General features: G+C 40.5%; 1 pseudogene; it reads right to left on the bottom strand.

Moving 5' to 3' along the window:
* Positions 1–6,808: 6,808 nt before the first annotated feature.
* LOC105089425 (2-iminobutanoate/2-iminopropanoate deaminase-like) lies at positions 6,809–7,219 on the bottom strand (annotated as a pseudogene).
* Between the last annotated feature and the right edge of the window lie 10,391 nt (positions 7,220–17,610).

The raw sequence follows: 17,610 nt of genomic DNA, 5'->3' as shown, positions 1-17,610 counted from the left end.
CATCTATCACCAACTTCTACATGTTCTTCTTACCTTCACTCTTCCTCTTTTCAGGTGATATCTTGCCAGATAGTTCATGAAGAAAATGGATCCCATCTGGCAAAAGCAGAATCATCTTCCCAACACATGAGAAAAGAGAAAGCATGGGCCCTCACCCATCTTGTCCCTGTCTGCCTGCCCAGCCCTGTCATGTCAGAAGAACGTGTCCCCCCTCCTGTGAGAGGCCAAACCCCAGGGACAGGACTCAGAGGTGAAGGAAGCCTGAGCATTGTTTACAGTTTCAGACAGTTTAGAAAGAAAACAGCAAAGAGAAAACAAACAACTCCATCTCCCCCAAAAGAGCAGGTGGAGAAGGATGTGCAGAGCTTTCCCCTCTGTCTTCCTGGAAGCAGGAGACAACACATCCATCCCCCACTCCCACCTCCCATGGAAGGCGTGCTCCCTCCTCCTGTTAGGAGAGTGACAGTGTTATCGTTCCACGGGGAAAGATGACAAAGAGAATTCTGTACACACAGACCTTGTTGACCATGATTCTCATCCTCCTCAGCCTCCCCACATAGTGCAGTTCTTTTCCCACAATCCCTTCTCTCTGTTCAACCCAACAGAAAAGCATTTAGATTTTGCTACTTCTCTGGGTGTTCCTTCACCTCCTTAGCAGGACGCTCTGTGTCAGGTAAAACTCAGGGGTAATAAATGTGTATGCTTCTCTCCTGTGAATCTGTCTCATGTGCATTTAATTCGCAGGACGAGCTGTCAGCTCTGCGAGGGTGGAGGGATGGTTTTGTCTCGGCGACATCTTTCTTACTGGCATCTTTGAAATTAACCTCTTTCCTTGGCTTTACTCCTCGAGATGCCAACATGCTCTCAGTGACCTTTCAGGAACTCTGTGAACATGGCCTGGGTCTTTCAAGATGAAACACATTCTTATATGCAATCCAGCCCTCCAACTCCTTGATATTAATGGACCCAAATGATTCAAATGCTTAAATCTACACAGAAACCTGCACCAGGACATTTAGGGCGGCTTTCTTCATATCTGCCAGAAAGTTGAAAGCAACCAAGATGTCCTTCAGGAGGTGAATGGACACATAGATTGGGCTACATGCATGCAACAGAATATTCCTCAGCACCAAAAATAAATGAGAGACATATAGAGCCATGGGGAGACAGGTGGGGCACCTTAAATGCCTGTTACTCACTAAGAGAAGCCAATCTGGAAAGGGGACACATCTTAGGATCCCAACTACATATGACATTGGAGAAAAGGCAAACCATGGATAGGGTGAAAAGATCAGTGCATTTCCAGGGGTTTGCCTTGGGATGGAGGGGTTAGGGGGTGATAAATTGGTAGAGCACAGTGGATTTTTAAGGCAGTGAAACTATGAGGTGTGATACTTTCATGGTGAGATACATTTGTCAGAACCCATAGATTGTACATCACCAGGAGTGAACCCTGATGTAAACTCTGGACCCTGGTGATCATGATGTGTCCATGTAGATCCAGCAGTCATGGCCAACACACAGAATGTTGATAGGATAGTTGGGGGCAGGAGGCTCTGAGCACCTGTGTGTGTGTCTGGGGTTGTGGGGTGGGATGGGGGAGCAGCAAGAGCTGAGCAGGGGACATATGGGACCGCTCTGTACTCTGCCCAATTTTGTTGTGAGATCAAAACTGCTTAAAAAAATAAAGCCTATTTAAACAAAGAAACACACACTCCAGTAGTATCCCATGGCTGCTCCTCTTCAAGTCCTCAATTTGTCCAGGTCACATGAGAGTGGAATTTCAGATGACATCATTTTTCTCAACCTGCATCCTTTTAAAGTTTTACTTGACATTTGCTTTTTATCTCATTACACTCTTTTTTAAAAGATAGTAGTTTTTCTTCTTTTTAAAAAAATCGATGTATAAGTTACAGGCAGTATTATATTAGTTTTCTGGTATACAACATAGTGATTTGGTATTTCTGTACATGACAAAATGATCACCAAGGTGAGTCTAGTTATCACTGGTCACCATACAATGTCAGCACAGTGTTATGGACCCTATTCTGTATGCTGTGCATCACATCCCCATGGCATTTGTTTTATGGCTGGAAGTTTGTACCTTTCAATCTTTCTCACCTGTTGCACTCATGCCCCCAGCTCTCTCTTCTCTGCAGCCACCAGCATATTCTTGGGATCTATGAGTCCATTTCTGTTTTCCTCTTTGTTCATTTGTTGTGCTGTGTAGATTCTACATAAAAGTGACACCATAAGATATCTCTCCCTGTCTTGATATATCTCACTTAACATTATACCCTATAGGTCCATTCATGTGGTCCCAAGATTTCTTTTTTTTTTTTAGCTGAGTCATTTTCCATTTTGTGTGTGTGTAAAAAAAAAAAAAATATATATATATATATATATATATATATATATAGAGAGAGAGAGAGAGAGAGAGAGAGAGAGAGAGAGAGGGAGGGAGAGAGAGAGAGACCCGAGTGTAGTTCCTGCATCATATGGTAGTTCTATTTTCAATTTTTTGAGGAACCTTCATACTGTTTGCCATAGTGGCTGTAACAATGGCAAACAATGTTTCTAACAAAAGTTCATGGGGGTTTCCTTTTATCCACATCCTCACCAGTGCTTATCATTTGTTGTCTTTTGGATGATAGCCATTCTTTCAGGTGTGGAGAGATCATCTCATTGTGGTTTTTATGTGCATTTCTTTGATGATGAGTAATATTGATCACCTTTTCATGTGTCTTTTGGCCATCTGTGTATATTCTGTGGGAAAACGTTCAGTCTTCTGCCAATTTTTTAATTAGGTTTTTGGTGGTTGAGTTGTGTGAGTTTTTTGTTGGCCTATTTTGGATATGAACCCCTTTCAGATGAATTTTTTACAAATATTTTCTTACACTCAGTAGGCTGTCTTTTCATTTTGTGAATGGTTTCTTTTGTTGTTCTAAAGCTTTCCAGTTGGATGGAATCCCATTGGTTTAATTTGCTTTTGTTTTCCTTGCTTGAGGAGACAGATCCAAAAGAATATTGCTAAGACTGATGCCTGTACTGTCTGTGTTTTCTTCTAGGAGTTTTATGGCTTTAGGTCCTATATTGAAGTAATTGATTCACTTTGAGGTTATTTTTGTAGATGGTATGAGAAAGGATTCCAGTTTGATTCTTGTGCATATAACTGTCTAGTTTTCCCAAAACTACTTATGGAAGATGCTATCTTTTCCCCATTGTATATTCTCACCTCCTTTGTCATAGATGAATTGACCACACAAACATGGGTTTATTTCTGGGTGCTGAATTCTGTTCTATGTATTTATGTATATTTCTTTTGTGCCAATACCATACTGTGTAGATGATTCTAGATTTGTAGTAGAGTTTGGCATCAGGGAACATGTAGTAGAATTTGACACCAAGGAGTGTGATATGAAAGGTTTGTGCTTCTTTCTTAAGATTGTATGGATTGTTCACATTCACACACAGTTTAGAATTCTTTGTTCTGGTTCTCTGAAGAATTCCATTGGTGTTTTGCTAGAATTGGCATCAAATCTCTAGATTGCCTTGGAGCATGGGATCCTTTTCATAATATGATTTCTTCCAATCCATGAGCACAGTATATCTTTCCATTGTTTGTGTTATCTTCAATTTCTTTTATCAATTCCTTCCAGTTTTCTGAGTACAGGTCTTTACTTCCTGGGTTAGATATACTCCTAGGTATTTTAGTTTTGTTAAGCTCATTGTCAATAAGGTTGTTTTCTTAAATTCTCATTTGCTAGTTTGTTGTGAGTGTATAGAAATGCAACTAATTTCTGTAGACTAATTTTGTATCCTACAACTTAATTGAATTTTCTGATGAGTTCTATCTGGTTTTCTGTGTCATCTTCAGGATTTTCTATACAGAGTATCATGCCATCTACAAACAGTGACAAATTTACTTTTTCCTCTGCCATCAGGTTTCTTTTCTTTTTTTCATCTACTATGGCTAGGACTCCATAGACCCCGTCAAATGAAAGTGGCGAGAAGGGTCAGGGCTAGTTAGGTTTAAGTATAACTGGCCATCTTCCCCTTCCTCCCTATCCATCTATCTGAAGCCTCCAGGAAGGACAGGACCAGTCCTGGGTCACATATGACTCAGGGAGTTGAGCTGGACAGTGTTTTTCTGCACCCCCTCCCTGCCCCCCAAGTCCCGGGCATATATTTGTATACTATCTGTGTATCTTCTTTGGCCAGGTGTATATTTAGGTCTTTCCCTATTTTTAATGGGGTTGTCTGTGTTAGAGTTCTTTATATATTTTGAGACAAATCCTTTATTAGATATGTGTTTGCAACTCTTTTTAACCCAGTTTGTGACTTGTCTTTAGATTTTCTGAATAAGGTCTTTCACAGAGTAGAAATCTTTAATTTTATAAAGTCCATGATATTCCTTGATTTTCTTTCTGGATTGCCTTTTTATGATGTGTTAAAACTCAAAGCTTATGATCTACATGACCAAAACCAAGCTTATGTTGATTTTCTTCTGTTTTCTTCTATAATTTTGAAGAGTTTTGCATTTAAAATTTGTGTATGAATAATTTTGAGTAATGTGATGTAAGTTGTAAAGTTTGCATCTGCATTCATTTCATTCCATACGGTCTCCAATTAATTGTTCCTTAACTATTTTGGAGAAGTAAGGGATATTGTCTCCATTTCAGTTTGAATTTCCACAGTTTAATGGATTCAGCAGTTCCCCCAGCAGAGAGCGCTGTCTCCAGTGAACTGTGAGCGGGGCCTGCACTTCCCACACTGACCACAGGGGGCGCTGAGCCCAAGTCTCTGACCTACTGCGCATGTGCATCCCTCGCGCAGAGTTGGCTTTGCTGCGCACCTGAAAGGAGTTTGTCTTCTCGTTTACTGCTGCGGCTGCTGTGTGGGTCTCGTGGCGGGTCAGCGCCTATGCAGGAGGAGCTTAGTCTCACAGAGACCTGCTGGGGCTGCGGCTTCAGGACCACACGGGGCAGCGTCCACTCAGACAGGAGTTGAGTTTCCTGATGACCCAGGCACTGCCGGGAGGAACAGGTGAGGAAAAGTGGGGAGAAGCTCCCTGTGCGCGGCTGACGGCTTGGAGGGGTAGGGTGTTGGTGGGCGTCATACGACCAGGAAGGGCTAGGTGTGGAAAACCAGGTTTTATCAGTTTTGTGTGCAGTGTAGGCAGCATGTGGTGTCCAGTTTTCCCAGCACTGCTTCTTGTGGGGACCATCCTTTCCCCTTGGTGTGTCTGAGCCCCTTTGTCATAGCTTAACTGACCTCATCGGTGTGGGTTTGTTTCTGGGCTCTCTGTTATGTTCCTCTGGTCCAGGTGCCTGTTTTTGTGCCAATGCTACGCTATTTTTGTGACTAGCTTCATGCTGTAGTGTGAAGGCAGGGAGGGAGATGCCTCCAGTTTGTTCTCCAAAGGGTTGCTTTGGCTATTTGGGGTCCTTTGTGGTTCCACACAGATATTAGGGTGATATGCTCTATTTCTGTGAAAAATGCCATTGGGATGTCTTATTTTAATTATTTACTTATTTTTAATTTTGGGGGGAGGCAATGAGATGTCTTATTTAAGGGGGAAAAATGGACAGTTTTAGGTAAGAGGGCCTTGAAGTAAGAACGAGATGCCAGTTATAGTTCATTTACAGAAATTCCCATGGATCATGGGCCTGGAACAAGGAGAGAGGCACTTTTGTGGGCAGGCTGATGGTTTATCGAGGCTTGATAATTAAGTGCTGGTTATCGGTTATGATAAGCATGTTGGAAATATTTGGACTCAATGTGGTAGTACGAGTACATATGTTCTATGTAATATCAATCACTTCAATTACTCCTTTGAATATTTGTAGGGACTGGAATCTAATATGGATTGAACTGTTTAATGTGTCCGGTAATAGCAATAGGCTGATGTACATGCTTATGTACATGGGTTAGATAATTAAATCATGATTATACATATCAATATTATGTATGATAAAACATCTGTATTGTACTTATATATGTGGAAGGTCATGTGATGCACAAGGTACATAGTAATGTTAGTTTTTATGATTTCATTTTCTAACACATAGTACTCAAGGAACAACTTAAAGTTGTTCAGGGAATAGATAAGTAGAATCTCAACCTTGGAAGCTGAAGGTGGAGCTGGAGCTTCTCACTGGAGTCTCAGGGAGATGTGTTCTCCTTTTCCTGTTTACAAGACCAGGGTAATAAATATACGATAAAGACTTTTCATTTCAGGAGTTTTTTTTTCTCTTTTCTTTCTTTCTTTTTTTAAATCTGCATACTATTTTATTTCCATTAGAAAAGTATTATCTATATAAAATTTTGGTGCAGTTTCTTCTCCTTTTGGTCCAGTTTCTTCTCCTTATCTCTACCATTCAAAATTAAACACTGTAATTTTATTCAAGCAAAAGCAGAATCATATATCTGACATAGAGCTAAATATTTCACATAATTAAATTAATAGGGTTTAATTGAATTAGGAGTGCTCTTTATTATTTCTCAGGAATTAGTGACTCATCTTTCCTACATGTTACTTACCTTTACTTTTATTTATCTGAGTAACTATGTAATGCGTGTCTCTTTTCTCAGTAATACCAGTGTTATATATAAGTGTAACTGACAACATCAGTAACTATATTCATCATTAATCTTCAATTCATGTTCACTCCCCCTTATTATATGGAATTTCCATCATAACTTCAGATATGCCCATCAACCTTATACTTCCCAACATCAATTATAAAAATTAAGGCATTAATTGAAAAACATTATTAAAATTCCAGACAAGTAACACTAGGTCCACTCAGAGTGGTGCCATCTGAAGAAGTTCTTGGACAGCTACTGCTTCAATCTCAACACAGCCTCCTTTGGGCAAAGCAGCAACCTGGTAGGCAGCTCTCCCAGGAAAACTATTCTTGAAATACTCTTTGTAGATGTCATTGACAGTACTGAAGTCATTTATGACAACAAGCAAAAGAGTTTTTACCACATTTGTGAAGTCACAGCCTGCAGCTTTCAGAATTTCACCTATGTTTGTAAGAGCCTGTTTAGCTGCTTCTGCCACCTCTCCCAGCACAAGCTGTCCACTTGCAGGGTCCATGCCTAGCTGTCCTGAAATTCAAATGATCCTGTTGACTGACACAGCCTGACTATAGGGACCAATGGCTGCTAGGGCTTTGGTGGTGCTGGTCACCTTCTTGATCAAAGACGACATGTCTAACTCTTTTCTCTTGCTGCCCCTGGGGACAACTATCTGGTACACTAGCCCCACTCACATAGCATGGGACTCCAGGAGGTTATTTTCAATAATGCTTGTTATTAGTAAAAGGACAAGAATTAAAATAATTAAAAGAGAGTATAGAATAGACGCTAGTTTGGGTTCGTGCAGCCAAAAAACAAAACTGAAGCTGATATCAATGCAGCACAAGCTTTATTCAGTGGTCAAACACTGGAGAAGTGGGAACTTAGTTCACAGATCAACTTCTCATCCACTTGGTAAGAGGGATTTGATTTTAAAGACAAAAGAGGACTGTTTGTGTCTCAGCTGGGGAGCCCTTCTCTGATCTCTTTGATGGAGCTGCTGCAGTACCAGCCCCTCCTGAGGTGAGCAGTTCTGGGGTTTTGGACTGTGTCAGTTGGCCTGCTGAGGTGCTCAGTGCCAGGGAACCTAGGAGCCAGCAGCCTAGTGGGGGTGCCTGGGACTGTCAGGGCCCTTGCGGATGTCTCTCCCAGCAGACAGCCCAGCCAAAGTGGAGAAGCTTTGAGGGATTACAGGTGGGAGATAGTCACTATCTCATTGATGTTTCAGAAAGTTAGAATGGGATGTGAGATGCACCGTGGGAGTGGGAGCTTTTTCAGGGCCTGATGGAGGAGCCACTAACAAAATTCAGCTTGGGCCAGGGCTGTAGAGGGCAAGTCCTGTGGGAACTGGCCATAGACTCTGGAGAAAGAGCTGACAGTCGCTGGGGCACAAGGAAAGTGGGGGACTGGGAGGCCCCAGGTTTCTGGTCTCAGCAACCAGTGGAGGCGGGGCTGCCTCCTGGGGTGTGAGGAGTGGTAGGATCACAGTCCTGTGAGGGACCTCTTAGCCACAAGTTGAGAGGGGGACATAGTGGCTGGACAGATGTGTCTGACCTGGGAGAAGGGTCCAGAGGGAAAGAGGAGCGGCCAGGTGGGAGCAGGTGGGTAATAGCAGACTTGTTATCCCCAAGGTGAGAGGGGATGCAGTGGATGGACAGATGCATCTGGCCTGAGAGAGGGATCCAGGGAAGAAGGGGAAAGGCCAGGTAGGGGCGGGTGGTTTACAGACTCCATGCAGGGGACTGTGGTCCTGATGGAAGCAGCTTAGAGTCAGAGAGGAGTGGCTGTCAGGTGCTCAGCTTCACTCTCCTGTTCCTTTGTAAAGCTGCTGTGTCAGAGTTTGAAACACCACCAGGGGACCCCAGAGCCCATTGCAGCCCTGGCTTCATCCAAGGGGCTCAGGTGGAAAATAGAACCACTGCAAGCCCCGCCCATGTCCCCACAGGAATGAACCCCATCAGGGCACTGCGCTCATAGACTTCAGGAGACCCCTGCCCTCAGGACTGGTCTTCTTCCTTGCTCTGACCTGCTGGTCAGAGGTACAGGTACCCCGTCCTGGCTCCACCTTCCAGGGTCTGGATCCTGGGGCAGGTTGGGGATAGTGGAAGACCGTCATGCTCTTTTATCTGCCTGAGGGTGAGAATGTCTTAGAAGCTGCATTGGCTGAATTCAGAGGTCTGAGTGTTTCCAGCAGGTATGGGGGGAAGGAAGGGGTATGAAGTTCCTACGTCTGTAGGGCTTTCCCAGGGTAAAGATCGGTGCCTTCCTCCAGCCAGTCCACTCCCCACACCATCCACCCAGGAAGCTCAGATCCAGGAGTATGAGGGCCAAGGCTCTCCCCTTGCTTATCGGTGACTTTCCATTCCCACAGTGAGGAGCCTGGCTCCCACCATCTGCCCTTTATCAACTAATTTCTCTTTGCCAGGTTACATTCACAGTGGTTTCAGAATTGTTAGCTACTACACCCCAGAAAGAACTTTATAATATAAAGCCCATAGTTTAACAATAGTCCATTTTGCCTTTGCAAAATGATTCTGTACATTTCAAAAGTTAATCTAGGTCAACACCTCTTGCCCACTACTGACTGTGAGTATTTCCCCCTATTTCTAATATTTAGATTCTGTCACTTTGTGTATTCCATCCTGCGACACTCCTACAACCTAAACAACTAAATTTGAATAGATTATGATTGACCTTTGGGCTGTACAAATGTATGGGTGTAGACATACTCATAGTGACAGGTGTCCATCCTAAAGTATTGCATGGAATGCTTCAACCCCCCACCCCCAGCCCATGATCTGCTTATGTATGTAGTTTTCACTTTTCCATAATTATCATAAATGGGGTCATACTGTGTGCAGCCTCCTCAGACTGGATTCTTTCACTTAGTAATATGCAAGTGAGATCTAGCCATGTCTTTCCATGGGTTGATGGTTTTATTTCTATTGTTGAGTGGTATTCCACTGCATGTGTATGGGAGGAAAACCAGTTTTCCCTCTCCCCTTCTAGATTCTTGGATAAGAACCCCCCCCCCACCCTCTGATAAGACATTACTGGGAGAAATAGAAACAAGTTTAATAACTTGTATCCCTTTAATATACAGGGGAGATACTCAGGAAAACTGAGTCCCTCCTTAAGGTGGCCAAAGGCATCAGTTTAAATATGATGTTTAGTTAAAAACAAAAGCAAGACCTTGGGGAAGGGAATAAGTCATTTATGGCTGGTTACTATGAAAGCTCAGTAAACAAGGGTGTGTTTGTTATGCAGATTTAAGTCAAGACTTCTCTATAGATAAGTTAGTTGAGGTTTAATCAGCCTTCTATTTCTAGTCTAAGATTTTTTTTTTTAATTAGTCAGACTAAACTAATCCTATGCCAAAGAAACCTATTTTGGGGTGCCTTATTCTGTTCTCTTTGACATGGATGTACCCTAAATTGCTTATGCATTCATCTATTGAAGGACATCCTGATTTCAAGTTTTTAGCCATTATGAGCAGAGCCGCTGTGCATAACTGAATCCCAGTTTGTTTGGACAGTTTTTCAAAGCACTTGCCTAAATACTGGAAGCTGGACTGTTGAATCTCAAGGTGAGACATGTTTAGCTTTGGGAAAAACTGCCAACCTGTCTTACAAAGTGGCTGTGCATGCGTTCTACCAGCAATGAGGGAGAGTTCTCTTGTTCCTCACCACCAGCAATGGGATTGTCATATTTTTGGAGTTTAGCAGTTCTAACAGGTGTGTCATGATCTCTTTTGATTTTAATTAGTAATTCCCTAATGGCATATTTTGTGTGCTTATTTATTATCTATATTTCTTTTTGGGTCGGGTGTCTGTTGAGATCTTTACACATTTTAATGGATTTATTTTAGAGTTCTTTGAATATTTTTAATCCAAATCATTTATCAGATGTGTGTTTTGTAAATAGTTTTCTCACAGTTTTGTGGCTTGTCTTGGTTTTCTGAATCAGGTCTTTCCGAGTAGAAGTGTTTAATTTTATAAAGTCCATTATCTTACTTCTTTGTGGATTGGCTTTATGTGTTGTAATGAAACTCAAAGGTCATAATATACATGACCAAATGAAGGTCATGTAGATTTTCTTCTGTTTATCTCTATGACTCTCATAGTTTTGGGTTTTAAATGTGTATGAATAAATTTGAGTAAATTTGTTGTAAGCTGTAAAGTTTGTGTTTCCATTCGGTTCATTCCATATGGCTTCCATTTACTTGCTCCTTAACTGTTTGGAGAATTTAGGGATATTTGGCTCTATTTTAGTTTGAATTCCCAGTTTAAAAGATTCAGCCGAACTCTTCTCAGGGGGCGGGGCCCCGGGCTGTGAGGGCAGCCTGGTCTGCTTTCCTGTGCATAGTGTAGTGGACTGAGCTGAGCCGCCCTCGGGGCGGGGCTTCCGCTGGATGTGAGGGCAGCCGGCCTTCCCATTGGCTGGCAGGGCCCAGAGCCCGCCTCCCCAACCTGTGGCGGGAACACGCTTTCTGCCCTCAGACTTGTCTTCCTGCGCAGCTGACTGGAGCCAGGTCTCCTCTGGACCTGCTGAAGCTTTGGGACAACAGGGGGTTCTGCCCATGCTGAGGGAAGCCCAATCTCCTCAGGGCCCAACAGGAGGTGCTGCACTGAAGGGAAGGTGAGGAGAAAGGAAATGTGAGGAAACTTGAGGAGAACTTTCCTGTGAGTGGCTAACTGCTGAGGGGAATCCTTCCTCAGAGGCCCTGGGAGAGCAAGGGCTACAGGTGGGGAACTGTGGGTTTTAGTCAGGTTTTGTGTGTGGTGTAGAGTGTGAAGTCCCCTTCTTCGTCGTGTGGTGGCCAGTTTTCCCAGCACCACTTGTTGAGGGGACCATCCTTTCCCTGGTGTAGGTTCCTTGCTCCTTTCTTGTGAATTAACTGACCACATACCCATAGGTTTATTTCTGGGCTCTCTCTGGTCCATTTCCTTGTTTTTGTGCCAATTCCACACTTTTTTGGTGACTGTAGTTTCATAATGGAGTAGGAAGTGAGGGAGGGAGATGCCTCCAGCCTGTTCTCCTTTCGTAGAATCCTGGTTGTTCAGAATCCTTTGTGTTTCCACATAAATGTTAGGAATATTTGTTCTGCTTCTGTGAAAAGTGCCACTGAAGTGTATTTTATTTCATTGAAGTATAGTCAACTCACAATGTTCTGTTATTTTCTGGTGTAGGGCATAGTGATTTGATGAGGCTTGCTTTGAATTTGAGCACCACTTTGGGTAGACTGGACACTTTAACAGTATTCTTTCTATCCATGAGCACAGAATATTTTTCCTTTTATTTGTTCAGTTTTTTTCCTCAGTGTCTTAGAATTTTCAGTGTTCAGGTCTTTCACACCCTTGATTAAGTTTATTGCCAGGTGATTTTTTGCATGCAATTGTAAATGAGATAAAAAAAACTTTTTCTGATGTTTCATTATTAATGTATAGAAAGACAACTGATTTTTGTGTGTTGATTTTGTACCTTGTACCTATACTGAAATCATTCATTAGTTCTAACAGTTTTTTGATGGCTTGTTGTGGAAAACTAGAAATCAGAAATTGCCCTTTTTGGACCACATAAAGGTCATCCACAGCACTTAAAACACAGGGGCTCCTAATCTTCCCACAGTGCCTCTAAATTACATGTGGACTCCTACAAGGGCGATTAGCATCAGCACTTTGGGTGAACTGGATCTGGTAAAGGACTGGCCTCTATAAGGAAACCCAATATCTTCTCTGCTTTTTTGGCATGGTGTTGACATGGTTGTTTTAAAAAGTAAATTAGTTTCTAGTAATTTCAAACATATAAATTACTTTAAATAGCATTGTGCAGTACTCACATTTGCCACCTCACATAAAATACTCCAGTGGGTATTGCCTAAAACTGGGATACTCTCTGAAGGAACTAGTACATAAACCCCAAATGAAAAAAATTTTATGGTTCACCTTGTAACCCCATCCACAGGCCCACTTTAGCCTTCTCCATTGCCCCAATTTATGGAAATCCTTTTTTCCATTCTTTGCCAGTTTTCTTTTTCTGAAACTATTACTGAGAATTTCCCTCTTTTTCAAAATCTTAATGGATTTAAAGCACACAAGAGGAATACGATCTGGGTGGCCTCTTCTCTGTGGCTTCTTTCACTCAGAATGTTTTCAATCTTCATCTAAGTTGTAACATGTATCATTAGTGATTCATTCACATTTTTCATTGTCATTAAAAATACAGAACATAGCATTTACCATTTAAATATACCATTCTATGGTATTAACTAAATTCACAATTTTTTTTTTTTACAGATATCTCAACATCCATCTCCAGAACTTATTCATTTTCCCCGAGTGAAACTCTGTATCCATTAAACACTAACTCCCCTCAGCCCCTGGCAATGACATTCTTTCCATCTCTGAATTTGGCTTCTCTGGATACTTTATATAAGTGGAATCATTTAACATTTGTCCTGTGACTGTTTTATTTCACTTAGCATAGTGACTTCAAGGTTTATCCATGTTGTAGCATGTGTCATAATTTCCTTAGTTTTTAAGGCTAGGTAGTATCCCATTGTGTTTTACCACATTTAGTTTGTCCATTCATCCATTGATGGACAGTTGAGTCACTTCCACCTTTTACTATTGTGATAGTGCAGTTATGAATGTGGGTGTACCCATTTCTGTTCCAGTTCCTGCTTTCAAATATTTTTAATATATACCCTGAAGTGGAATTAATGGATCATATGCTAACCCCATGTTTGAGTTTTTGAGGAACTCCCATATGGTTCTCAACTGTGGCTGCACCATTTTATTCCTTTATATGGCAGATTAATATGGCAGTTTATGTATATATCCTATTTGTTTATCTGTTTAGCCTTTGATGGATATTTCAATTGTTTTACCTTTTGGACCATTGTGAATAGTGCTACTATGAATACTTGTACATAATTTTTTTTGTTTGAACACCTGTTTTTAATGTTTCAGTGTCTATATCTAGGAGTGGATCTGTTGAACCATAAGGGAACTTTTTTTTTTTTAATCTTTTTGAGGAAATGACAAACTGTACACATGGGCTGTACCATAGTCTAATTTTTCAAGTAATGTTTAAAGGTTTCAACTTCTCTACATTTTTGCCAATATTTGTTGTTTTCAGTTTTCTTGATTGTAGGGCTTCTAGTGTGATTGAAAATGTACTGCATTATAGTATTAATTTGCATTTCCATCACAACTGATTTTTAACATCTTTTCATGTGCTTGTTGACTATTCGTCTTGTCTGGAAAAGGGCCTATTTTTTTTTAAATGTACATCTAATTTTATTTATTTATTGATGCTTTTTACTTTTTCATTTTTATTATGTAGAATCATTACTGTTTGATTCCACGTATACATTATAATGCATGTAAATACATATATACAATATACTGTACTTTTTTTTAGTTTACGTATAGAGAAGGGTCTATTTAAGTCCTTTTACTATGTGAAAAATGAATTTTTTTTAATGAGTTGTAAAAGTTCTTGATGTATTCTTGATTAATTTTTTTTGAAGTATATAATGTACAAATATTTTCTTTGATTTTGTGTGCTGTCTTTCAGTTTCTGGATAGCATGTTTGATGTACAAAAGTTTTTAATTTTGAGGAAAGGCAATTTATGTTTTTCTTTCCTTGTTTGTGTTTGTTATCAGATCTAAAGAAATTGCTAAATCCAAGGTCATGATGACTTATCTCCATTGTTTCTTTGAGAGTTTATATAGCTTCCCTCCCTCTCTGTGAGGTATTGGTTCCAGGACACCCTGTGGATACTAAATATCTGTTGTCGCTCGAATCCATTATATAAAGTGGTGTAGTATTTGCAAATAATCTAAGCATATCTTCCTGTATATTTAAAATCATCTCTAGATCATTTATAATAAATAATACAATGTAAATGATATGTAAAAAATTGTGAAGAAAATATAATGTTTTTTAAATAGTTTCCGGCATGCCACAAATTCAAGTTTTTCTTTATGGAACTTTCTCAAATTGTTACTTTTTTTTTATCTGAAGGTGACTGATTCTGCAAATGTGGAATCAGCAGATGAGGGCTGATTGTCACTTTAACTCTCTTTAAATTTAAGCTTTTTATGTATCTTGAGTTAATTTTTCATGTGTTATGAAGCAAGGTTCCAATTCCATTTCTCTTGGAAATGAAAAAGAAATTTACTGGATAGATAATTGCCTGGCACCATTTGTTGAAAACACAATCCCCCCCCCCCCAATTTAATGTTGCCCACTGTGGTAAAAAAAAAAAAAAAAAGTATCTTTTCACATTAGAGTGCTCGTCTGGATACATGCCCAGCAGTGGGATCTCAGACTTTCCTTGCTTCTGACCTAAACAGGAGGAGGTCACTATGTGATACCTACACTTCAGGAGAGGGGGCATAAGCTTCACCTCCTTGATGGATGTCATGGATTATTAGGAACACTTCTGCATAGGAGTTTTCTATTCAATCTCATTTATTAAAAACAAAACAAAACAAAACTATGTCATCATTTAACTTCACCACTGTGGACACCTGGATAGTTATTTAAATCTTTTGGTTACAACCCAGCACTACAGGTTTGGTTGCTCAGTTCATTCCTGCTTTGGCTACTAAGAACTCTTTCATTGGCTCCTGTTTCCTTTGAGGTCATTCCATATTTTGGATTTTTTCCCCTGGTACTTCCTTACTTTCTGATACAAGATTCAAGGTAATCCTGGCTCATATATTGACTCTTAGTCCTATATAAGCCATTTCTTCAAAGAGTCCTGATTCCTTTTATTAGAGAATGGTATTAAGAACTTACATATGGAAGGAAAATGCTCTCAGATGACAATGCAAGGAAATGTGTGCATGTGTTCCAACCTTAGTGTATTGTTGTTGCTCAGGGAGTACCGTTCCCCATCCCCAATCTGCCACAACCACATAGTATTTTAAATTTAAGTTACTTAGAAATAGCCAAAGCAAGAGGGACACTCTGACCCCCACTCTATCTCTGTAAAAGCAGGAAATAAGTCTGTTACGTGAAAGGTTCAGAGACGCATATAAACATAACTTGTAACTTCTTTAATTTACCACCCCAAGCCCAAACTCTGTTTAGATTCTTCATTGAATACACAAAAGCTACATTTCCTTGGGCTGTGAATTCCTAATACATTTATAGTTTTCTAGATGTATAAAATCGGCCTGTCTGCACTACCTCTTACTTCCCATTTCTATGAGACTTTTGTGTGTAGGAATTAAAATTTCTTTTCCTCCTGTGGCTCTGTCTTGTGTTAGTTTTATTATTAGTCCAGCCACAAGAAGTCAAGAGGGAGAGAGAGTGAAATTTCCCCCTCCCCAGTAGTATACACTCCTAATTATAAAGATTTCTATGTGGAAATGTCTGTGTTCATATTAAGCAGAAGACGGGCTTATACTGATGCCTCCAACTTGGTTCATTATCATATGGACAGTGTACATCTCCCCCCCCCCGCTTATCTGTAACTCCCAGTCAGACAGTAGAATCCTATTCCCACCAGCTTCCACCCATTCAATTCGTTTCTCATTCTGCTTCAGATGAGTGGTTTCAGTGTTCTTAGCTCCTGTCCCTGTGGGATGGATCTTACAGATCCCACTGTTTACGTGCAGTACGTTTTCCCTGTAGTCTGCACGTTCCGTTCATTCCTGCGGTTACTGAAGCTGGCACCTTCTGCTCCACCAGCAGCAGTGAGTGTTTTCATATGTCTCTAATACAGAGCCTGTGTTACATCTTGTACTCCATCCTGTGACACTACCACTTACTTGATCACTTAACTGACTTGTTGGGTCATAAAAACCTATGGGTTTAGACAAATGCATAATGGCAAATGTCCATCACTAAGTATCGTATGGAACATTTCAAAACTCCCGCATGACCTGTTTACCACCTGTTAGTTTTCCCTTTCCCCAAATTTCATATAAATTGGGTCACATAGTGCATATGTAGCCTCTCCAGACTGCTTCTTTCACTTGTCAAAGGAAAATCAACATGGAGTGAGTATTGGTAAGAGAGCTCTGTCCAATGGAGCCAGGAGCCCATTCAGAAATTGTGACCTATTTTATCACATCTCAGCCTGAATCAAATCCTGAGTTTTGATCTGATGAAGTCACCCAGAACATCTGCCAGAAACTTATCTACTGATTGTACTCTTGGCCTCAAATAATTCAGGACGTACTGATCACTTGAGTTTCTAAGCCATTATGGATAGACCTGTGCGTTACTTGATGTTAGTTTTTGTTTGAACAGTTTTTCAAAGCAGTTGACTAAATTCAAGAGATAATTTTTTTGGATTCTAAGCTGAGACTGTTTAGCTTTGGAAGAAACTGCCAAACTGTCTTCCAAAGTTGGCCGCACCTGTCTTCCAGTAGGATCTTGAGTATATTTTTGTATGATTATTTTCTATCTGTATACCTTCTTTAGCCAGATGTCTGTTTCTATCTTTACCCACTTTTAATGGGGCTGTTTGTTCTAGATTTTATTGGTATAACTTGAGTACAAATCCTTTATCAGATGCGCGTTTTGCAAATACTTTCTCCTAGTTTGTGGTTTCTCTTTTGCCTTTATGAATAAGACCTTTCACAGAGTAGAAGTTTCTAGTTCTATAAAGTCTACGTTATTAATTTTGTGTTGATTTGTAGACTGGCATTTGTGGTTGCAAGTTAAAACCCATCACCAGGCCCAGGGTCTTACAGATTTTCTCCCTTTCCCTTTTAAGATTTTTATAGTTTTTGCCATTTAAATTTGTCTACGGGCAATCTTGAGTGAACTTCGCTATCAGTTGTAAAATTTGTGTCTATGTTCTCTTCATTCTATACATTTTTTAATTAATTGCTCCTTAGCCAGTTTTTGAGACAGCATAGTGAGCTATTTGGCTGTGTTTCAGTTTGGTTTTCCAAAGGCACTTCATATAGCAGAACTGCATTCAGGATGAAGTCTCTGGGCTTTGTGAGCTCAGCGTCCCCTGAACTTTTTTTATGGTCCACAGTGGGGCGCCAAGT

This window comes from Camelus dromedarius, chromosome X (assembly GCF_036321535.1).
Source record: "Camelus dromedarius isolate mCamDro1 chromosome X, mCamDro1.pat, whole genome shotgun sequence".
Lineage (NCBI taxonomy): Eukaryota > Metazoa > Chordata > Mammalia > Artiodactyla > Camelidae > Camelus > Camelus dromedarius.
The sequence above is the reverse complement of the archived record's forward strand: the minus strand, read 5'-3'. Positions and strand labels throughout refer to the sequence as shown.